The sequence below is a fragment of the Cupressus sempervirens genome, chromosome 1, assembly GCF_028749045.1.
Source record: "Cupressus sempervirens isolate cs-2001-9-10 chromosome 1, ASM2874904v1, whole genome shotgun sequence".
Lineage (NCBI taxonomy): Eukaryota > Viridiplantae > Streptophyta > Pinopsida > Cupressales > Cupressaceae > Cupressus > Cupressus sempervirens.
In genome coordinates, this window is record NC_143118.1 from 171278922 (window position 1) to 171304861 (window position 25940).

Genomic DNA, 25940 nt, shown 5'->3' on the forward strand with positions numbered 1-25940 from the left:
CTAAAACTAAACATGTTCCTACAATGGCTAATTATGAACCTGAACATAGTAATCATAGTAGACACCAAGATCAACCTAGGAATGACAAAGAAAATGACCATGAAACTAATGAGGAATAGGAAGAGGTGGAAATACTTCCTAAATACATAGCAAACTGCCATAAAGACAAAAACTTTCAAAAGGTCATGGAAATCCTACTCAACGAGGAGAAAGAAAAATACTTTCTCAAACTTGCCCAAGAGGGAGCTAAGATACCCCATGATTTCAATGTGGAAACCATTATCACACTTGAAGAGGAAACTAAGACTTCCAAACTCCAAAAGCAACTAAAAATCATGCAAGATCAACTGGCTTAGATGATGCGTGAGAAAGACAAACCTGCAAAAACATACACCTTAGATGCTCTTTGTCCATTTCCATTTGACAAGAGCATAGACATGCCTCCTTTTCCAAGAGAAGTAGAGCTACCTAAGTATGATAAATAATTTGGAACTTCTAATCCCCAAGATCACTTGTGGGAATTTGGTGCCTTGTCTATGGAATTTATACATAATCAAACATATCTCATGTCTTTATTCCCAAGAAGTCTAGGTGATCAAGCTATGGAGTGGTTTTCACACTTGCCTCTTGGTATCAAGACATTTGATGAAATTGCCAACTTTTTTATCTAGTAGTATTCTCATAACATTCAACACCCTATTAATATTTGAGATTTGTGTAACCTTAAGTATAAGGTTGGGGAACCCTTCCTCACATTCCTTTAGAGGTGGAGACAACTTTACACTAAATATTCACGCAAGATTCCTAGAGCAAAAAAGCTTGACATCTTCACTAATAATATGTTGCATGATTTTGGGTATAGATTTCAACTTCAATGTCCATGCACCTTTGAAGACATGGTCATAGAAGCTATCCACATAGAGGAATTCATTGTCAAGAAGGGTGAACTTACCCTTCAAAAGGACACAAAACAAGGATCCATCTCTAACAAGGATAAACTTAGGTATGTTAGCAAGAATCGATAAATTGTACATGATGGGGTTGTTGACAATTTCACTCCTAAACTTGCTAAGGTAGCCTTTAATCTCATAGATGGTCTCAATGTAGCCAAGAATGTTGAGAAACCTCCTCTTGATAATAAAGCATCTAGGAATAGACTAAGAAACTCATGGGCTGCACACCCTAAATGAGAGTATACACCTCTGGGTGAACCTTTGGATGTGGTTTACAAGACCTTGTTACAAAAAAAACTTATTTCACCATTGGACAACTCTCGCCCCTATGATTTGTAACCATGCTCACCATGGTGGAACAAAACCGCATTCTACGAGTACCACCAAAATAAAGGGCACAAAACTAGCAACTGCATAAATCAACATCATAAATTCTAGGACATGATCAATGATGGTGACATTGTGGTAGACGTACATAACAAGAACTCAAATCACAAGGCCTTCAAAGAGCCCTTCCCAGCTTATGAAAAAGGAGAGAGTTCAAAACCAAAACCTAACAACAAGGTTAACTATGCATATTCTGATGACAACAATGTGATCAACATGGTTGAACCTATGGATTTTGAGTACTATGATGTCATTACCGTTAAGGGAAAGCAAGATAACAATAAACCCAAGATACCATTTGTCTTGAGGGGCCCTACTTCCCATACAACTGACAACACGTCCTCACAACACTATGCCAATGTTATTACATGCTCTCGTACCAAGTTGGTGCTCAAAGGCCCCATGCCTTCTACTCCCGATCTTGTACAACATAAAGATAAAACCATTACTGGTCCATATGGAAAAGGTGTAAAACTCGCAACAAATTCAACAGCAAATAGCTATAGTGTTCTCGATCAATTAAAACAAACTAACACTCAAATCATGATCTTTGAGCTACTTAAATTTTTTCCTACTCATAGGCAAATTTCGGACAAAGCCCTCACTGAGGAAAATTTCCCTCAAGATCTTGATCTTGAGTGATTTCAATCTATGGTAGGTCACCTAACCTTGCCTTACTTTATGTCATTCTTTGAGGAGGAGGATAACTCATTGAGTCACCCACACAATCAACCTCTACACATTGAGGTCATGATACATTAGAAATGTGTTCATTGGGTACTCATCGATAATGGTGTTGGGCTGAACATTGTCTTTGCTACTCTATTTAGACATTTAAACTATTCTAAGGACTCTATTGATCCTTGTTACAAGATCACTATCAAAGCATATGATGACATTGAGTAAAATTCTCTAGGTCTTGTGGGATTGCCTCTTCACATCTGTCTTCTAGAAAGGGATGTCACTTCTCAGGCCCTCGACATTCCTTTGGCTTATAAAATTCTACTAGGAAGGCCATGGATACATGAGATGCACATTGTGCCATCTACATACCATCAATGCATCAAATTCTTGTTTCATGGCTCTAAAGTCACTATTCCTACCAGTACTAGCTACACTTGCAATATGCTCAAAGCTACTAAGAATTTTGCCCCTACTAATAGGGAATCTATTGATTATCATGAAAACAAGCTGAAACAAATTGAGCAGTCATTCAAGTTGAAAGAAACTAGCATGGGTGAATACCATATTGAACTAGTGTTGTCATTAACATCTCTTCCTGAGTCTCCTCGTCATTATGGGAGACCATCTAAGGCAAAGAAGCCATTTGTGTTGATGCCTCAAACCAAGTATAATGACACTTTTGTCAAGGCTATAGTCTCCTTAGAGGATGAAAGAAAAAACAAAGCCATTGTTGTGTGGCTTTACAAAGAAGAGACTCCAATAGACCTAATAGAACAAGCTCGTAAGATCACTCCTGAGAAATATGGCCCTGGTCTTAGACTCATGAAGTGCTTTGGCTATAAGGGAATTGGTCCTTTTGGATGCAATAACAATGATCTAGTTGATCCTATCAAAGAAATTGAAGAAACAATGATACATTTGGTCTAGGCTTTAAGAAGGTTCCCTTCCATTTAGGGGCTAATAAATTCATACCAAAGTTTGAGGGTTCATCTAGAAATGAGTTGCAAGCTGAGTCAGATGCTCAAGAAGATAATTCAGATGATGAGGATTCCTATCCTTATCCTATTGCTCATGACCTTGCTAAATTCTTTGCTAAGCTAGATGACTTTTTGCCACATGTCAGCACTATGGATGGTACTAGTGATTCTTCTGAGGATAATATTTATCCACATTGCACTCATTCAAAATAGGGGGAGTCTAGCTAGGCATTACATGTTGAGTACTTGTGTAAAAATCTAGATGATAAAGGTGAGTATGTCCCTATCATTGTTGGGGAATTCTACAACCTGTCACCATGCAACATTGATTCTAAGGAATATGAGTTTGACTCCCTTTCAGAAGTGACTATAGATAAAGACATTGACTAAGTTCATGTCTATGAAAACCAACTCAAACTGGGTGAAACATTTAGGGTTAGGTCAGATGGGTCTAATCCAACTAGTGTCCTTGAGTCTTTAGTTGCTAATGTTAGCTCAAAGACATTCAAACACACTTTTGGATGAAGTTTCTCTAGGTCTCAAATTGTTGGTCCAAGCATTTAATGACTATACTGTGAACACAATCGAACCCACCACTACTCTTTCACTCAAATATCCTAAGCTTATAGACTGGAATCCTAATACATCTAGTGAAGTCCCCACATTCTAGAATGAATATGCTCTTGCCTGCTACTTGAACATTGTGGAACTGGTAACGTCTTCTACCAGTGAACAAAGCATCAACATGATTGAAGCTAACATCAAATATCTCAATCATACAATTAAAAAGGAAAAAAATAGAAGGTCTAATGGTGAAAACCACATTGTGGCAGTGTTAGAACCCAAAAAAGTAAAAATAAAAGATGTATCCAAGGGTGAAAACCTCTCTGAGGTGCCTGCGGATGAGATATTTGATGCACTTCCAAGTCACTTTCAAGAGAGATCATCAGTGTTAATAGAACTAACACAACCAATCAACCTAGACATAGAAGAACATCCTCATATGACACATTTGGCACAATCACTGTCTCCTGAAGAAAAGAAGGAATTCATTGCCTTCTTCCAAGAGAAGAAGATAAATTTTTCTTGGACATATTCTAACATGCTAGGACTAGACCCTACTATCATTATGCATCATTTGTCCATAACACTAGGCATTAAACTAGTTAAACAAAAACTTTAGAAAATGCACTCACATGTTGCATTGCTCATCAAAGCTGAACTGGAGAAGCTTTTGAAAGTTGGTTTCATCCATGCTATTGATTATGCTGAATGGATATCCAACATTATTCTAGTCTCAAAGCATGATAAATCTATCAAAGTTTGTACTAATTTTTGCAATCTCAACTTAGCATGTCCTAAGGATGATTTTCCACTTCCCAACATTGATATGATAGTGGAAATGACAATAGTATATGAGATGTACTCACTCATGGATGGGTTTTCTAGTTATAATCAGATCAAAATTGCACCAGAAGATTAGGAAAAGATAGCTTTTACATGTGCATGGGGAACATTTTGTTGGAACATAATGCCAATTGGTTTGAAAAATGCTGGTGCTACCCATCAGAGGGCAATCACTAAAATTTTCCATTATATGATGCATAAGAACATGGAGGACTATGTGGATGATACCTTGGTCAAGAGTACAAAATGCAGTACTCATTTGCAAGATTCAAGACCTATCCTAGATCACATGGAAAAGTTTAGTCTTAGGCTCAATTGTAAGTAATGTGCATTTAACATCACATTAGAGAAGCTACTAGGATATATTGTGTTTATGAAATGAATTGAGGTGGATCTGGAGAAAGTTCAAGAAATTATGGATATGCCTCCACCCTATAACATCATCCAAATGAGAGGTCTACAAGGAAGACTCCAATCTATTCATAGGTTCATCTCACAATTGGCAAATAGATCACAACCTTTTACAAAGACTCTACATAAGGCTATGAAATTCAAATGGAGTCAGGATCGTTAGCAAATTTTGACACAGATCAAACAATATCTTTCTAATTCACCAATCTTGATGCCTACGATTTATGGGAAGCCTTTGATTTTGTACATCTCAGCAACTAAAACATCTCTAGGAATCTTATTAGATCAAGAGGACAACAATAAAAATGAGAGAGCTATTTATTATTTGAGTTGCATGCTAATCTCTTATGAGATGAATTACAACATCATTGAGAAAGCTTGCTTGGCAGCTGTCTTTATTTCCCAAAAGTTGAGACACTACATGCCTTCCTACACTACACGGCTAGTGGATAACATAGATCCATTGAACTAATTGTTTAGCAAGGTGGCTCTCACAAGAAGATTGGCTAAATGGGTCATGATACTTAGCAAGTTTGACATTTAGTATGTCGAACAAAAGTTTGTCAAGGGACAAGCGATTATGGATTAGCTAGAAGATGCACCTATGTAGAGTCATCTCCTAATGAACATCGATTTCCCTAATGAGTCAATTCTGACACTCACACACCAAATGTGGTTGATGATCTTGGACAGGTCCTTCACACAACACGGATCTAGTGTTGGGTTACTCTTCGTAGTGCCACAAAGATATTCATTGCCCAAAGCATATAAGATTATGTTTCCTTGTACAGAAAATTTTTTTGAATATGAGGCTCCGATTAATGGCATGAAGATTGTAGCTAAATGAAGAGTGGATCAGTTAGATATCTTTGGGGATTCTCAGCTCATAATTAACCAAGTTAATGGTGTGTATCAAACAAAGGATGAGAAATTAATCCCTTACAAACACATGGTTGATGACTTGAAGAAGTATTTTTTTCACATCACCTTCTAGAAAATTCCTTGAGTAGATAACAAAGCAACTGATGCTATGGCTACTCTGGCCTCCTTGCTACGAATGCTTGAAAATGATCTCTGACATGAGTTATTGGTGGAAGCATTACTCTACCCTACCTATGATACACCTGATTCTAAGATGATCTATTCTATTGTAGGACAATACTCATCTCACTACCATCACATCTATTCCTATCTCTATAACCAAACCATTCTAGACGTTCTAACCTAGAATGAGAAACATTACCTTATCTATAATGCTTCACGGTATGTCATTATTACTGATGATTTGTTTAGGAGAGGTCTTGACAGAACACTCCTTAGGTTTTTAGAACTCGAAGAGTCTAAATGCACATTAATTCACATTCACGAGGGCATTTTTGAATCTCACTCAAATGGCTTGACACTAGCTCACAAACTCATTAGAGCTGGTTACTATTGGCCAAAAATGGAGCAAGAGGCAATCAAGTTTGCCAAGTCCTACAAATAGTGTTAGCTCCATGGGAATTTGATTCACACTCCAGCTAGGGAGTCAATTCCATCTAACACACTATGGCCATTTCAACAATGGACCTTTGATCTTGTGGGTCAAATTCACCCATCTTCCTCTAATGGACATAAGTTCATTATTATAGCTACAAACTACTTCACAAAGTGGGTAGAGGCAGTACTTCTCATAGTAGCAAATGGAAAAATTGTAGCTTTTTTTATCACAAACTACATCATCTGTAGGTATGGTGTACCATCCTACATCATTACTGACAATGGAGGATAGTTCAAAAATAAAGACCTCAAGGAATTATGCAAAAAATTCAAAATCATGCAACATTGGTCTTCTATCTATTACCCCCATGGTAATGGCTAGGTAGAGGCATCCAACAAGGCAATCCTCAAGATCCTCCATCGCACAGCCAACAAATCTGGGAGGGACTCGCACCTCCAAATTAATCTAACTTTTTGGGAAGCATCAAGACTCCAATGAGTACAATGCCCTTTGCTTTATTTTATGGAGCGGATTTTGTGCTCCCAATAGAGGTTGAGATTCCTACTTTGAGAATCTCTATGAAAGGCCTAATTACTGATAAAGATTATAGAATAGCTCAACTTCAAGAGCTAGTGTTACTAGATGAATATCAACAAGTGGCGTGGGATCATCTGTGAGCTTATCAATAGCGAATGTCCAAAAGCTACAATAGGAAAGTTAAGCCATGTGACTTCCAACTAGGTGATCTTGTCCTGAGAGAAAACCCTAAGAATCAGCAACAACAGGTCTAGAAAGGGAAGTTCAAACCAAACTAGCTTGGTCCTTATGTAATCACTGCAGTGTATGGGTTTGGTGCTTACCAACTTTCTACAGTCGAAGGAGAAGTGCTCAAGAAGCCTATCAATACTCTCCACCTAAAGTAGTTTTACAATTGATCTGAATTCAAAAGCTCTTTGTACATATCTAAATATCCTAAAAAAATTGTAAAAATTCCTTTAAAAAATTCTTTACCATAGTGAAAACCTAGTAATAGGCACCTTGGTAATACCAAAAAATTGAAAAATTCCAAAATACAAAAAAAAATCAAAAAAGAAAAAAAAATTTAAAATGAAAAAAATTCAAAAAACAAGAAAAAAAATGCCAATGGTGAAAACCTGGAAATAGGCATCATGGTAGCAAAAAAATAGAAGCTCTGCCAAGAAGGTGAAAACCCAGCGAATAGGTGCCTCTTGTTCTCAATGCTCCATCTTGTAGCACATCTTCTGGCTCCATGTATAGTTTCTTTCCTACTTTTTTTTCATTTCTACTCATGTATCCATGGATTGAATCTTCTCATAACTTGGAGGCACCACCCTTCAATGTTCTAGAATCTCTTTCGTGACAGTCACTAGTTGTTCTAATTGCATTTGCCTACTATCACTAGTCTCACTCTTTTTGATATTCTCCTCATAGAATCTCTTTCACGATAGTCACCAGTTGTTCTAACTGCATCTACCTACTATCGCTAGTGTCCTTATTTTCGAGATTCTCCTCATAGAATCTCTTTCATGTCAGTCACCAGTCATTCTGGTTGTGTTTTTCTATTGTCACTCAATCCTCCTTAGGTTCTTCACCTTGAAGATTCCTCTTTGACCTCAGTCACTAGTCATTTTGACTGCATTTGGCTACTATTGTAACCCTACTAAAGAGATTTCTTTCATCCATGTTCTAGACATTAGCACTTGACATCAATCCTAAAATACAAAAACTCAAAATGATATACTTGTTTGGATATGCTAAGCATTTTTCTTTGTTTGTTTTGCTTTCACTTCATCATGTCTCCTCGAGAAACTCAATGATGTCATTCTAACTAGAGAAGTAATGACTGGGGGCATGATCTTTTCTTTTCTTTCTATTTGTGGTTTAGTTCCAATAATTTGAAACATTCATATCAGAGGGGTGTCCACTATGAGAGCCTCCATCTCATATTGGATGGCCAGGTGTACCTTGACTCCTTTTATATGGATACATCAATAATTATGGTTCTTCTCCTTCCTTGTTAGAGTGAACTCTTCATGCTACAGTATATACTGATGCTCGTCCTACTAAGTGAATGTATGGGTCACTGCAAGTATATCTAGCACACTTCTATCACAGGTTACAAATGCAAGGGTCATTACGAACAAAATACTTACTGATTACTTAGCATAAGAAGGATTTCTCATGTGTCTAGTGTGTTTACACACAAGAACCATTATGTTCATCCTAGCATTTATGCTCTAATGCTTATGTTAACTTGCTACATCAAAAGGGATAAATGTTCTGGTCATTCTGGCTTCTAATGCCTTGAATGCTTACATTTTCTCCTAAAAAAACTATAATAGATGTCATATTCATATTCTCATGATTGCAATGTTAGTGAGAATTGTATTACATCTAGGGTTATACTATATGCTTAGTGATGATAATATTTGAAGCTTGGTAACTAGACCTAGGGTTGCATCTAGCATAGGATTACATTACTTAGTTCAACATATAATTAGATTACAACTCTACTTTCATCTTCTGTGATGGGAAATTTTTGGTCTCTTCAAAGTATCATGATTCTTCACGACTGCACAAGTGTTTCATTCTTTGGTTCATCCTCTTACGCTCCTCGATGGAATACCTATCATTATCAAGCACAAACATGAAACACTACATGAGATGTTTGTCCATTTACCTATGCATTTCATCCATAAATCCATAAATTCATTTCACTACATGAACAACTCAAATCAAATATGCATCCATACATCACATCATGTTTGCATCTCATAATCACAGCATTAAGCATCTCATGCACATCAAATTAAAAGGTAGACAATGACAATAACATGTACACATGACACTCAGCTCAAAATCTCATATATATATATATATATATATATATATATATATATATTGAAGAATGTGTCAGTACAAAAAATGGGTGCTACTTGAGCATTGTCAGTCAAAAATGATACAAATAGTGCTAACACACTATTTGATACATAGATAGAGTCAAAACTCAGAGGTAAAAATATGTTAGATCTAACTTTTTCCAGTACCCTCACCTCCTAGAGGAGGAGAAGGAGGAGGTGGCCGCATATCTAGCCTAGCTAGTGGTTGTACACCCTCGAACTCTCTAGCATACTGGGAAAATTGTGGCACTTGCTAAGCCTCATCAGGCACCACTGTGGAGTATGCTAAAAAATAATAGGCCACTTGGGCCACCTGAAGTCAAACCTCATCTTGTAGCATCTATGCTCTTTGTTCAACTACCTACACTTGCTCTCATAGCCACTAGATCTCATGATCCTACTCCGCTATCTATGTGTCCTGCACAGCCACCTATATCTATAGCTCCCCCAGCTATCGAGAAGCCTATCAAATCTTCTCTCTAGCCCTCCTCAGTGCATCCTAGGGCTCAGTGGAAAGCTCATCCTACATCTCCTCATTCAACATCTCTGCTTGCTACTTTGCTAGTGCCTGCTCCTCCATATGCAGTCTCTATTGCCGACCCTGCTCTACTCCACTGCTGCTAGTGCCTAGATTTGACCCCATCTGTTAGGGGGAATCCATACCTACCAAACCCAACATCTAACCTACTCGACTAGTCCCTATCATGGTTGATACGCTGGTGGCTATGTTGGCTGCTAGACTAGACCCTGTATGAGTGCCTGTTGAGGTCCCTGTGTGACCATCCTCAATGGATCTATGAATCGTGGGAAGGGGTGGCTGATAAAATTTGCCTGGTAAGTAGGTGTCATCTTGGAATCTAATATCTTTGGGAGGTAGTCCCACTATGACACAACTAGGTTGTACACATCTATAATTGATTTCCCAAGATATAACCTCGCAATCCACCCCTGATCCAGATCTCTTTCTACCCAGGCATATGAGAAATACTTCTGTGAAATGTCCTAGGGGCACTCGTACTATCACCATACCCAAGAAATGGAGAATCTCTCTATGATGTGCATGGCTCAGCCTAACAATGGTTGTGAGGAGAACATCTAGCTAAGCTCTCGAGGAGCATCATCCCAATCCTTGGTCTCTCTCTAGGGCCACCATACGACAGAGACTAGATCATCGAGACGTGTCCTCTAGTGCTTCGTCTTACCCAGACCTGCCTGGATAAGTTGCCCCCTATATCTACATATAAATGGCTCCATAGACTCTTAGACATCCTCAAAAATAGTTTTGGTCATTGGAAGGTGCTCCTAGGCCCATATCTACAATACATAAACTCTAGCAGTCATGCTTCTCTACTTGTGATAGACTATGTCATGCATCTCATGATACATATGTGCTAGCATGCACTATCCCCATCTGAATCTCTCTAGGACATCCAGCATCATTTGTAACATCACACCCCACTCACACTCTAATCTGTGTTGTCCTCTATTAGGTACCATGAAGAAATTGATGAAAATGGCCAAAATTGAGGCCAACCTGTGAGTAGTCCCATATGTGTGGACGAGCTCATCCCATGTGATGGCTCGGCCTATAGCCAAGTATCTCTAAAATATGGTTCATAGTGCCTCTATCCCTACTCTAAGCACTATGTCATAAACTACTCATGATCCATGGAAGGGTATCCATAGTATTCGGTAGATTTTCTCTAGCATAATAGTCATCTCCCCCTGTGGAAGATGAAAGGTGTTTGTCTCAAAATAGAAATGCTCCACCAATGTTGTCAAAAGGTCATGATTCATGAGCACTATTGGGATATGACATAGGTATACTAAACCCAATTTTTCAATATGGGCCATGTTTGCATCATCAAGACTCTACCCAAAACCTTGCACATCTTACGTGAGAGGTGGGTATCTCCTAGGTGAGATCCTCCACTAGTATGCACCAAGAAACACCAGGTTGATGGCTCTTTGTGCAAAGAAAGATTGATTTCATGCAAGGAAAGAAGCCCCCAAGTGAGAATTGACTAACCTACCCTAAAAACATGATAAAAACACCCTTAAAACATCTCAAAATGCATAAAAAATTAAATGCGAAGAGGGATGGTCGACTACTCACTGAAGGTCCATAGTTTGTTAGCTAGCTATGTTGTTAGAAGTGCTCAAAATGGTGTGTATGCACTAGAACTGCCATCTTCCTCTCAGAGCTCTCTTCTTCACTCAAGAAAAATGCACAAATGATTTGAAAATGACCCTTTGGGCCATTATATAGGTTTTGACTTAATTTTTCAAAGTGCTTTGATTTGTGCAAAAATCACCCCTTGGCTAATTTGACCATTCTAAATCCATTTTCGAGATTGAATTCAAAATTTGACACACTTAAGTGGCTCAAAAACACATTTTAAAATTTTGGGACCGACATGATGAAACGCTTGTGCAGTCCAAATTTTTGCTGATACTTGGTGAATCTTTGAATCTTTTCAACTCAAATTTCTTCAAATTTCATCTCAAATCTAGAAAACATCAACTCCAATCAATTGTGGTCAAACCTATTCAACTTTTGGTCAAAATTGGTCTTCTAGACCTTGAAATCATGTTGAATTAACTTTTAATTTTCTTTTGAACATTCTAATCTCTTCTATATTCCACTAACTCTTCATGTTCTTCTATATCTCTCTCTATACTACTTTACATCATACTTCTGGTGTGTCATCTTTCAATTTTTCTCCTGAGGGGGTTGGATGATTACATCATTGAATCTAAATTTCAACTCAATTTGAATCTTCATTGCTCAAGGCATCTTGTTCCCATCTTATGTCCTCATTTCTAGGGGCATCTCATCACTAAGGACATCTTGTTCCCCTCTATCTGGCATCATTTTTCATCTATCTCATATTTTCATTAGTTAATCACATCTTATAGCAATTTTTATCAGAGTTTGATGGATAGGTATCAGGATAGTCTAAACCCTGACTCTTGAAGATCAAGCCTCATTTTGAGGATTTTTTTATGACTCGTGATTGGATCTTTTTATCTTTTATGTCTAGGTATCTAGGTGTTCTACCTAGATCCCTTAGGATTAAGCTTCATTTTGGAAATAATCTTTAAAAGCTTGTTAATCTAGGTATCTAGGTGTTCTATTTGGATTCCTTAATATTAAGCTTTGTTATGGAGATAATCTCTAAAAGCTTGTCAACTTAGGTATCTAGGTGTTCTATTTGGATTTCTTAACATTAAGGTTCATTCTGGAGATAATCTTTAAAAGCTTGTCAATCTAGGTATCTAAGTGTTCTATCTGGATCCCTTAGGATTAAGCTACGTTCTGGACATAACCTTTAAAAGCTTGTCAATCTAGGTATCTAGGTGTTCTATTTGGATTCCTTAAGATTAAGCTTCATTTTGGAGATAATCTTTAAAAGCTTGTCAATTTAGGTACCTAAGTGTTCTTCTTGGATCCCTTAAGGCTAAGCTCCATTTTGAAGATAGTCTTTAAGAGCTTATCAATTGGTCTCTGTATCATCAATTTTAGAACCAATCTCATTTCTTGATCTTTGCATCATGCTTTTTTATTTTTCTTTGAATTGAACATGTTGCTCACACATTCATTCAAAGAGGGGCGAATTGTAATACCCCAAAATTGGCTCATTGCCATGTTAACCAATTCTAGTCTATTTTGATCAATTCTAAAGTCCCATCTTACTAGGCAATTCTTATTCTAATTTTTGCTACTTGACTTAATTGTCAAATGCAAAAAACCCTAAATCTACAGTAATCAGGCTACTTATTTAATTCCTAAAGTATTGACTCAAATTAGTCACAATAAACCTATTAATTAAGCTTTAAATTAATTTGAAGTGTTTTTACTTTAATTAAATTAAATTATATCCTAAGGCTAATGTACTAAGGAAAAAAATATTTAATTTAATAATTATGCTCACTTCAATTAATTGAATGAGATTATTCAATTAAATGGAAAAGGCATTTATGAGGTCATATCTCACTTTATTAAATTAAATAATATCTTCAAAATCTTCTCTTTAGTTCCAAAATGGAAACTCTGAGTGAATTATCTCTTGAATTGGAATTAATTTAGTTAACTTATTCTTACACTTATGAAAATCTCAATTAACTGCCCATCACACTCAGATTTGAAAAAGTTAACTTCACTTGCACAAGAAAGTTTCCATTTTAACTAAATCTTCTCTTTGATCTTGACCATCCATCCAAATTGATCTTGACCATTGATCAATTCTTCGATTCTATTTAAGGGGCTCTCAATCCCTCATTACAACGGTTGAAATTTTGATTGTATTGAATTGCTATCGAAATCACACATTCTAGCTTTCATATTTGCTTAAATACTTTAATGTCATTTTAGAATAAGAATGCATACATTTAGTTTAATATCTTTTATTTCTTAGATTAATACTTGCATTTTCATATAGATTAATTGCATAATCATATTATGCATCAAATCCTTCATTCTAGAAAGGTCTGGTTCCTACATCTCGATCTGAGAGCACAATAGGAAAAATCCTTCTAGTTAGAAGGCAACAGGTCACATTGTTGGGTCTCTTGGATAAACAATTCAATGTTTATTCTAGGATGAATCCACATATAATGACCATGTTGAAGTGTAGGTGAAAGATCTGAGGTCACATTTTCATATATACACTACCGAGCATGGTCAGCTAACGAATGATTTTCTTGTTTTGGCATATTAAGTTCAATTAATTTAGTTGTTGGCTCTAGCTGACCAAGGAGATGAATATTAAGTATTCTAAGTTGTAGTCAAGCTGACTTGATAATGTGTTAATATATAAATATAACATCAAGTTGAGGATTGAATGTGTGGAAGTGATTAGAAGATTTGATAATGCTTCGAGGAAGCTAATTAGAAGGATAAGAAGAATGTCCTTGTTGAGCTACAAAGATACATTCGATCATGAAGGATCAAGTATACAAGCTGGAATTGAGATCTTTAATCATCAATTCAGTTGCATCAAGAATCAGTTCATCTCATTGTTACTCTCTAACCATTGTAGAAGTAACCTAAATTTCTTAACCAAGTTGGCTTAATATCTATTCATAAATCCTCTACCAAGGTGGCATTTCTAATTGAATTGTCTAAAGACCTCTAACAAGGCCACTCCAAACAACATGACTAAATCCTCTAATAGGGTCACACCTAATAGTGTGTTTTGTAATCTTTAATAGGATTGGCTCCTAACAAGGCTCACTTTAGAAGAGTAAAAATCAATAACTAGTTGCAATTGGTGGTTTTTCCCATATTGGGTTTACACGATAAATCTTGGTGTCAATTGTGTTCATGTTATTTCTCTTATCTGTATGCAACTAAGTTAAGATTCATCATAGATAATATCTTAAATATTTTCATGTTAAGTAGTTATTGAATTATTTCAATGTTTAGGGAGTTACAACATTTGCTAGAGTAAACCGAGTGCATGTGTGTTTGTTGAGTTACAATAGAATAGAGTTTAATCAGGGTATTGTTTTGATTTGTATTGACATCTAAGGGATCTTGGATTTGTTTTTGTAGTAACTGATTCACCCCTCCCCTCTCAGATACTCCTCTTATATTTCCAATAGAGTTATGAGAGGAAACTACAATGCACACTTGATTAGTTAGACTTTGACAAGATAAATTGATTTTTTAAATCATATAACAAGTGAATATGATAGTTGTACTGAATCCTCAAAGAAGTGATCAAAGGTTAACAAAATACATAGGCTTGACAGAGAAAAAGAGTAGAAGATTAAGGAACTTGCAATGTTTTTTGAGTGATGCTAGAGTCAATCGAGTGCTAGTATGTATCGAGCAAAAGTAGTGTTGACTGAGGATCAATATTGATCAAGCCTCAGTATATATGTCAAACAGAAATATTAGTAGCTACTAAGTAACCTAGTGATGGCCAAACATTAGAACATAATATTGGCCAAGGGACAACATTTTGACAGTTTATGAGAAAATCATGATTTCCAACTGACAGAGTTTATTTCTTAGAAAATGTAAAGTGTGTTGAAGGTAAGGATGGATGACCTAGAATATTTAAATAAATGGTAACCATGTTTGTGCATTTCTATGCAAGGAATCGAGGAAAAGTTTGGAGAATTTTCTAGAAGATAAGAGAGGATATGAAATGTTGGAAGGATTCAATGAATCTAAGCTAACCCTAAGATCTATTGTGGTGTTTAAGTGGTGAAAGATCATGATTACATATTTAAGGAGGTACAAGGACTAATCTAAATGTGTATTGAGATTAGTAGAGCTAGTGAAGACCTAATAAGGTTGGATCATTTGCTGATGCTATTTATTGGTGAACTTAAGTAGGAGGATGTGAAGAGTTATGAAGAGTGATTGCTTGAAGGATTGTCAAGAATATCAGAGATAGAGATGACAATGAAGGCTAGTCAATGGATCAACATGTGGGCCAAACTATGATCTATAATTGCAAAAGTGAGTTGCATTTGTTAGATCATAACCTATTGTTACTTTCTAACCATTGTATTAGTATTTAAATATTTTAATTAAGGTTGACTTAATAGTAATATGTAAATCCTTTAATCAAGGTGGCATTCTAGTGGAATGGTCTAAAGTCCTCTAACAATGCCACTCCTAACAAGGTGATTAAATCCTTTAACAAGGTCACATTTAACAGTGTATTTTGTAACCTTTAATAAGGTTGGTTCCTAACAAAGCTCACCTCAAAAGAGTGAAAATATTGGTGACATGTTACTGGTGGCTTTCCCAAATTTGGTTTCCATGTTAAATCCTAGTGTCAAACTTGTGTAAATGTTATTTGTGATGTTTTACAGTTAATCTTTTACATTCTGTTAGTTTTTTATTTTTAGGATAGTGAGCTACTAGTTTATGTTGTTGGAAGTTTACAATAGAGGCCAAGCTAATGGATGTTGAGATCTAAAGTAGTTTAAGTGTTTTTTTATTCAATTGGTACATCTAGACCTTGGATAAGTGATTCAACCCTCCTTTGAGTTATTCTAAATATTCTAACATTTTAGTCTTTCTCTATTTCCATAGAAGGCATACACACTACAATATGTACATAGTATGTAAGCCATTACATATTGATGTTGCATTGAATCCAACTATAAGGAAACATTTAGATTTATTTAGTGCATATACATTATTATGTGCCTGCACTTTTAAATGAATTGATATCCATCAATCCTAACGCTTGAATTTTCCTTGGAGATCAAACCGGAAGGCTTGGAGACTCAAGTGCATCTAAGATGTGTTTTTGAGTAAAGCTACATAGAAAATACACATTTTTGTATGTGCACTCCATCAGGTTTACTTGTGGTTTAATAATGATAATATTATATGAAATTATATTTTAGATCTCTTTGTTATCTTTTTAACCATTTAATTCATTTTGAATTTTAATTATGTTGCGCCTTTAATCTCTAATTACTTTCAAATGTATGCCTGATTTTATCAAAGACCAACCTGTAGTAGTTTGGGATAGGATTTTGGATTGTTCATCAAATTTTGGCAACAACTTAATTTTTTTATAAACTAGACTTCATTATACATAGTTTAAAAAATGATTTTTGGTTTTCTTAAGTAATTTCTAGGGGCCACACAAAAATTTCACATTTTTAAGGATGTGTCCATGTACGAAATTCATAAAAAAACAAGTATACATTAAAAAATGGGAGAAAATCTAGGAAAAACTACATGGTATTAGCTAACTTCTTACTATAGCAATTTATTTTTTTATTTTTTTTAAGCATTTTAGAGGGAGTACACCAGAGACTAATATGCTTTTTCATAAATAAAAAATAGGACCCCATTTGGTGCTACCTCTTTTTGAGGGCCTTAAACTCAACCATTTAAAAAATAACAATTAGTATTTTAGAGGCTAGATTCAAAGGACTACAACTCTTGTTCTTGTCACATCTTGAAATTTTGAGTCTTAACAATTTTAAATTTCTCGTTGAAGTTTGGAATTTCCTGATTTTGGAAAAGAGTGGCATTTTCAACCGCCTTTTTGGTCCCCATTATTCTAGACTTACCTCTATCTCAACCATATATTTTAATATCTTGAACTTCTTGAAGGTTTCAAATTTTTGCTTTATAAAGTAGCCCACATCATTCCTTAATAATCACCCACAAATAGTAATAAATATCTATCCATGTGATAACTCCTAGTTATAGATGGATGACACAAATCAATACACATAAGAAATAGCTCTCTTTTGTAAAATTAGTTTCTTGAGCTTAAAAGTAGATATTTCTTCCTTACTCATAAAACATTCTTTGCACACATTAGAAGGCTTTGATAGCATAGGTATATCTCTTACTCCCATTGTAGTACTCATCTGCAAAATGTTATCAAAGTTCACATGACACATTACACCAAAAATATTATTTTAGCTTTATTCAAATGAAATATGTTACTTTCTGATTATGTACCTGATACACCCAATAGTTTTTATTTTCCAATACACTTGAATTGTAGATCATATTCCTTGTCAACTAGTTGTCGAACACTCAAATGATTATGATATAAACCTTCGATATACATAAAAAATAGTATTCTTATTACCATAAAGAGTAATGGATCCTCTTCCATACATCAAATAAGGTGATCACTACATCTAACTACACCACCATAATACCTTTCTAATTATATTATGTTTCTTTTATCTCTAGTTATCATGTGATTTGAATATCCACTATCTATAACCTAGTCACGTATTTCCTCAACCAGGGCCACAAGAGATCTTTAAAACATACATGGAAAGACTTGGATCTTCTTCCTTGATAGCTATAAATCCCCATCAATCATCACTTTGTCCTCTTTTAGATTCATCATCTATAACACCTTCATCAACATATTAAAAGTCATTATATTTAGCCTAGTACCTCTTAGATCTTGTCTTAGGATGCCATGATGAAAAATGAAAAATATTTTTGCAAGAAAAATATTTCAAAGGAAAATTTCCTTCATACTTACTAGATCCTTTCATTATTCTCTCCGCAATTACGATCCTTGAGAGAAAGGCTAATGCTCAAAAGGGGATTGTAAATGTGAGAGATCAAGGGATGAACAAAGATAATGTTTAAAGGGGAAATACAAGAATTATGGTTATTACTATGAACAAGGAGGATTTCATCAAATTAGAGGACAAAGTCATTGATGGGGGCACAACCCAAGAACATAATGGACACAATAGAAAAGGGAAATTGTATTAACTGAGAAAATAAGATAGTACAAATAGTACAAAGAAAATAAACTTCAAAACAAGCCCTAAGGGCTTACAATAGCATAAATCTAGAGATAATTTCTCCTTTCAGTACCTCCTCTCAAACTCCACTCCGAATTGCCTTTTACAATGCCAGAAATTTCCTTAAATAGACCCCGAAGGGTTAAGGACTAGGAGTACATTCTAGAAAGTGATAGAAGGCATCCATTGACCAAATAGAAGGTTCCAAAAGCTACGTTAGAAGTTGGTACAAATCTAGAAGAATCTAGAAATGGTAACCAAACTTCTGGGAGACATAACTTTTGAACCGTAGCTCCAATTGATGAACCATTTACATTTTTAGAAAGCTCTCGAAGTCCTCTATAGCCCTATGGACAAGCTCTACTCATACCCCATTTTTTTGGCCCTTTTTGAGGTCATTTAATGCCCCTAACTTGACTTTGAAGCATTCTTAGGAGGTCTCCAAAACTCAAAAAGCTGCAATAACTTTCAAACCATGGGGCCTTTTGACCTGATTCTTTTTCTGGAATGCTCTAAATCACAATTACATTCATTTGGCCAATTCACACTTTCTAGGTCACCAAAATGATGGCCAAATTGCATGCTCCTATTTTTTTGGGATTTTCTAGCACACTGATAGTTGAACTGAGAGAGTTGGAACCTTTATTTGACCCAAATGGGTATCTAAAAATGAAAAGACATGAAATAGAAACTAAGTCTACGTACATTTTTTGGGTGACACAAGATTGCCCTTATACCTCTGGATGCTCGTGCATCAGACACCCAGGGTAGATTGAAAAGTGACCCTATCACTTTATGAATGGTAGAGGAAATCCCAAATGGGAAACCTCAGCTGCTGAAATCCAAGTTGAATCCTCAATCGATCGTCCTTTCCATTTGACCAAATACTCTTCATACTACCTGTTTATGGTACTGTTACCCACACGATGATCTAGAATGTCTTCTATCTCCTCCTTCTTAGAAGCAGGAATTGGACATGGCTCTAACACTAGCTCCTCATCTGCACCATCATCATGATACTCTGTTAAATCTGCAATGTTGAAAATGGGAGAAATGTGAATACCATCTAGCAGCTCCACCTCATATGCATTTCCTGAGTCATGTTTCTTCAAAACTTTGCAGGGGCCAAATTTCTTCATTTTCAGCTTGTTGTATGTACCGACTGGAAATCTTTCTTTTCGTAAGTGCACCATGACTAGATCCCCTACTTGGAATTCCTTATGTCTTCTCCTTTGATCAGCACTAGCTTTATACTCTTGATTCATCTTGGTAATGTGTGCTTGAACCTCCTCATGTAGGCGCTTGATATGTTCAGCAAATTCCTCAGCTCTGGTGTAGTCCTTGGGCTACTCCCATATACAATTTGGAATGGTGATTTTCTAGTACTCCTATTTACAGAGTTTTTATAAGCAAACTCTGCCTATGGTAGAATCAAATCCCATCCCTTGGGCTTATCCCTAACTAAACATCTTAGCAAATTGCCCAGACTTCTGTTTGGCCATCAGTTTGTGGGTGATGCGTGGAACTGAATTTTAAGTCTATTCTCAACTTTTTCCACAATGTCCTCCCGAAATACCCCACAAATTTAGTATCTCTATCAGAAACTATGCTTCTTGGAAGACCATGTAGTCTTACCACCTCTTTGAAAAACAAGTCTGCAATATGGACAGCATCATGAGTTTTGTGGCATGGAATGAAATGTGCCATTTTGGAGAACCTGTCAACCACCATGAATACTAATTCATTACCCCTTTGTGTCCTTGGAAATCCAAGAACAAAATCCATACTTATGTCCTCCCATGGCCTTGATGGAACAGGAAATGGCTGATATAGGCCAGTATTGTGACTAAACCCCTTGGCAACTTGACAAACCTGGAAACTCTGTACAAACTTCTTCACATCCTATGAATTTTGAGGCCAAAAATAATGTTCTCTAAGAATGGAAATGGTCTTATCTTGACCAAAATGTCCTGCCATCCCTCCCCTATGTTTCTCCTTAATCAAATTTTCCCTCATGGAACTCCTTGGAATGCACAATTGACTACCCTTGAACAACATGCCATCCTGAATCAAATAGTCTAACCACTTGGTTCTATCTATAGCAACAAGTTCTTTACAAGCTTTCCATGCTTCAGCAAAATCAGGATCCTCGGGGTACAAATTCTTGAGTTCATCAAATCCCAACTACTTCAACCTGCATTACTGTAAGCAACAACTGTCTCCTACTTAGTGCATTTGCAACCCTATTAGATTTTCCACTTCTATGCTTCAACACAAATGTATAACTCTGCAAGAACTCTACCCACTTCATATGCCTCTGATTCAATTTACCTTGGCTATTTAGGTACTGTAATGCCTGATGATCAGTATACAAAACAAATTCCTTTGGCAATAAATAATGCCTCCATTTCTTTAAGGCCTGAACTATTGCATAGAACTCTTGATCATAAACAGAATACTTCTTCTTTGCATCATTCAATTTTTCACTAAAATATGCAATAGGCTTACCTTCTTGGCTTAATACAGCCCCAATAGCACTGCCACTAGCATCACAATCCACCTGAAAAACCTTTCTAAAATCTGGAAGTGCCAACACAGGTTGTTCTATTACCTTCTTCTTTAGCAATTCAAAACTTCTCGCAGTTGTTGTAGTCCATTTGAACTCTTTTCTATCCCCTCTTATTATATCAGTTAGGGGTGCACATATGCCACTAAAATTCTTAATAAACTTCCTGTAAAAACTAACCAAACCATGAAATGATCTTACCTCAGTAGAAGACCTTGGAGTAGGCCATTCCAAGATGGCTTTTACCTTCTCTGGATCCATTTTGAGACCTTCAAGTGATATAACAAACCCTAAATAGACTAACTCCCTTTTTGCAAAGATACATTTCTTCAGATTAATTAATAGTTTCTCTTCCCTTAGCCTTTCAAGAACACTACGAATATGTAGTAAATGTTCTTCCAAAATCTTGCTGAAAATTAAAATATCATCCAAATAGACAATAACAAATTTTCCCAAGAACTTCTTAAGTACCTCATTCATGAGCCGCATGAAGGTGCTTGGGGCGTTCATCAATCCAAAGGGCATGACTAACTACTCATAAAGACCCTCCTTGGTCTTGAAGGTTGTTTTCCACTCATCTCCTTCTCGAATCCATATCTGATGATAGCCACTCTTGAGATATATCTTTGTGAAGTACTAAGCTCCACTCAAGCATTCCATAAGATCATCCATCCTTGGCAAAGGAAACTGGTACTTGATGGTTATCTTATTTATAGCTCGAGAATCTGTACACATCCTCCACTCTCCATCCTTCTTTGGTGCGAGTACTGCAGGTACTACACATGGACTCAAGCTCTCTTGAATCAAGCCCTTCCTCAATAGCTCCTGAACCTGTCTATTTATCTCCTCTATTTTTGTAGGAGTCATCCTGTGAGCAGCCTTGTTAGGAAAACTAGCTCCTGGAATCAGATCTATCTGATGACTGATTTTCCTTATTGGTGGCAATCCATCTGGAACATTATTAGAGATAATATCTCCAAACTCTCCTAGTAAATCTGAAACTTCAAGTGGTATTTCACTACTACCTTCTTTATCTTTCCTAGGAATCAAAGCATAGCACATATGTTGATGTTTCATGCCATCTAAAAACTTCCTTCCATCAACAAGAAAAATCCCAGCACTGCTACATACCTTTTCACCTTCCTTTTTCATGGGCTTCAATTTGTGGCAAACTCCATCCTTTGTCAGAGAGTATGTGTTTGCATGTCCATCATGCATTGCATGTCTATCAAATTTCCATGGTCTACCCAACAATAGATGGAAAACATCCATCAAAATAACATCACAGAGAACTTCATCATGGTAACTCCCAATTTTGAATTTTACTAAACATTGTTCACTTACCAGGACCTTATGATCATCTTTTACCCAAGAAATCCGATAGGGTTGGGGATGTTTCTCCCTCTTGAACTTCATCTTAGAGACCATCTCTTCTGATACCAAGTTATCAGTGCTACCACCATCAATGATCATGTCACAACATTTATCCTCAAACTTACATCTAGTACGGAACAAACTCCTTCGTTGTCCTAGTTCAATCTCACCACTTAGTAGGATCCTTTTATTTACCAAGGTCTCTCCTCTTTCTGCATCCTCTGAATGTGATGATTGTGCATCCTCATCTACATGAGCAACCCTAGCTTGGCCCTCAGCTCTCCTATTTGTCCTTCCTTGTCATTGAGGGCATTCAAAGGCACGATGACCTTCTTCATTGCAATGGAAATAGGTACCACGAAAGCCTCCTCTTCCTTCTCCACGTCCTCTACCTCTTCCTCTCTAATTTCCAAAGTCTTGGTCACAAGAGCGGTTGAAACCCTCATTCCTTTGGTTCCTGCTAGTACCCTCATCTTCATTTTTCTTTTGGGTTTCATTGCGGCCTCTAGATGATCTACTACTTCCCCTTCCTCCTTGACCATGACCTCTTTGTCTTCCTTCAAACCTTTTATTTAGCTTCTCTTCAACTCATAGGGCAAACTGGTATGCCTCTTCAACGCTGGTCATTCTTACCAGACTTAATTCCTCCTAGATGCTAGGTCGCAACCCACTGATATAACGAGCAACCTTCTCCTTATTTGCTTCTGCATGCCCCACTCTAATCAAGAGTCGGTAAAATTCCTCTGTATATTCTTGGAATCATCTTCCTACTTGCTTTAACCCATGCATCTTCTTAAACAAATCAAGCTCGTAGTCCATAGGAATGAACTGCTTCTTCAATTTGTCCACCATGCAATCCCATCTTGTGATCTTCTCCTTTCCTCTTCTGTTTCTTTCCAATTGAACCTCTTGCCACCAAATTTTGGCATGGCCTTTCAGTTTGGCCTTTGCAAACTTAACCCTATTTGGGTCCCTTATATCCTCATACTCAAAGTATTCTTCCAATTCATTGATCCAATCGATCAACTCATCTGGTTTCAGATTTCTTAAAAATAAAGCCACTTCAATTGTGGGTCTTTTCCCAAACTTATTAATGGCCCTAAAAATCCTTTCCTCCGCATGATTCAAAAATTCCCCATCAAATTCCTCTTCTGGTCCCATTACTTCTTCTTCATTGTCATCCTCACTGTTGTCACCTGCGGCAACATTTGCTCCTCTACGGAGCTCCTCTTGCAATGCTTGTACCTACCTCTGGAGGGCTCTAACCTCCTCAAGATTAATAGCTCTGGTCATTCCGCCATGCTCTCTTCATGGAGGCATCTTCTAACTTGAACCCACAACCACACAGTCCTGGTGCAAATTGCCTCACAGTCGGCGCTCTGTCTACACACTTAGGAAAACCAGCTCTGATACCACTTGATGGGGGCACAACCCAAGAACAGAATGGATACAATAGAAAAGGGAAATTATATTAACTGAGAAAATAAGCTAGTACAAATAGTATAGAGAAAATAAACTTCAAAACAGGCCCTAAGGGCTTATAATAGCATAAATTTGGAGATAATTTCTCCTTTCAGTACCTCCTCTCAAACTCCATTCTGAATTGCCTTTTACAATGCCAAAAATTTCCTTAAATAGACCCCGGAGGGTTAAGGACTAGGAGTTAATTCTAGAAAGTGCTAGAAGGCATCCACCAACCAAATAGAAGGTTCTAGAAGCTACGTTAGAAGTCGGTGCAAATCTAGAAGAATCCAGAAATGGTAACCAAACTTTCGGGAGGCATAACTTTTGAACCGTAGCTCCGATTGACGAACCGTTTACATTTTTAGAAAGATCTCAAAGCGCTCTATAGCCCTATGGACAAGCTTCACTCGTCCCCCTTTTTTGGCCCTTTTTGAGGTCATTTAATGCCCCTAACCTAACTTTGAAGAATTCTTAGGAGGTCTCCAAAACTCGAAAAGATGCACTAACTTTCAAACCGTGGGGCCTTTTAACCTGATTCTTTTTCTGAAATGCTCTAAATCACAATTACATTCATCTGGCCAATTCACACTTTCTAGGTCACCAAAATGATGGCCAAATTGCATGCTCCTATTTTCTTAGGATTTTCTAGCACACTGATAGTTGAATTGAGAGAGTTGGAGCCTTTATTTGACCCAAATGGGTATCTAAAAATGAAAAGACATGAAACAGAAACTAAGTCTAAGTACATGTTTTGGGTGACACAAGATTGCCCTTATACCTCTGGATGCTCCTGCATCAGTCATGGTGTTAGAGAGCAAGGTAGCATATCTAGATTATGCTCTCATGGACAATGAAAACCAAAGTAACAAAATTATGAAGGCATCTAATGAGCATGTCAAGATACTTTTTGGCAAGCTAGAGAACTAAGATAGAGCTGTCATCCATATCACCGATGATAGTGCTCCCTCTATGGAGAATCCCTTTGCCAGGGGAGAAGAACTAGGTCAAACTAAAAAAATTAAGAGTCTTATCACGTCTGAGGTCAAAGAGATGAAGATGGAAACAAAGACAATGAATAAGCTAGAGAAAGCTACAACTAAGCTTTGTACGAGTCATTGGTAGCTAGCTCTATGTGTGCATTTGATGTCATCTTATTTTTGTGGGGCTTGTCGCTTCTATTATTGTCCTTTTCTTAGGCTATCTTTTTGTCATCCACTAGCCTTTTTGTTTTTGGTTAGGATGGTCTAAGGTTTGTTTTGTAATTCAGCCTACAATTTGTTGGTTTTTGTAATATGATTTTAGGGCCCTTTAAAACCTACTTTCACATAATTTTCAAACATGCAATAAATTCATAAATCATGTCACAATCCATTGGTATACACTACATTATCAGGTTGGCCATGAACATTATTCTACATGTATGCTCCAACTCTATTACTCCAACAACCTATCCTGTAATCCTTAAAATTTAGAATAAATATAGTCAAGGATGCATGATCAAGTCTTGAACATTACTCTACCTTCACATATTCTAATTTTTTTACACTAATGCTCACCAATCCAATTAATATCACTCTTTCTATTCATGAACTCATTGTGAACACAAAATTATATGTTGTGATGAATATATTGTAACGCTCTCATATGTGCGACGAACTCTCTACAACTTTACATGATTCAACTAAAGGTATAACTAAACATTTATATAACTTCATAATAAATTAATTTAAACATAGTATCCACTTTGGTTCATTATTTCTACAAAACATTCCTACAACCTATTAGTGTAAATAATTAATTATTATTACACTTTTCTTAAGTTTACTTAGGAATATGCATAGTCATATGAGTTGTCTTGTTGACAACACATGGGTTAGCAACTTATTTGAGCACATGGTGTCTACAACATCTCTTTATGACATACACATATGTAAACTTATCCTCTCATCATCACACAAAATCATGTGCTCAATGGAGGATAATCCACCTTTGGTGGACATGTGCTAAGTTTTAATCCTTATCTCTTGTGTGACTTCTAGACATATT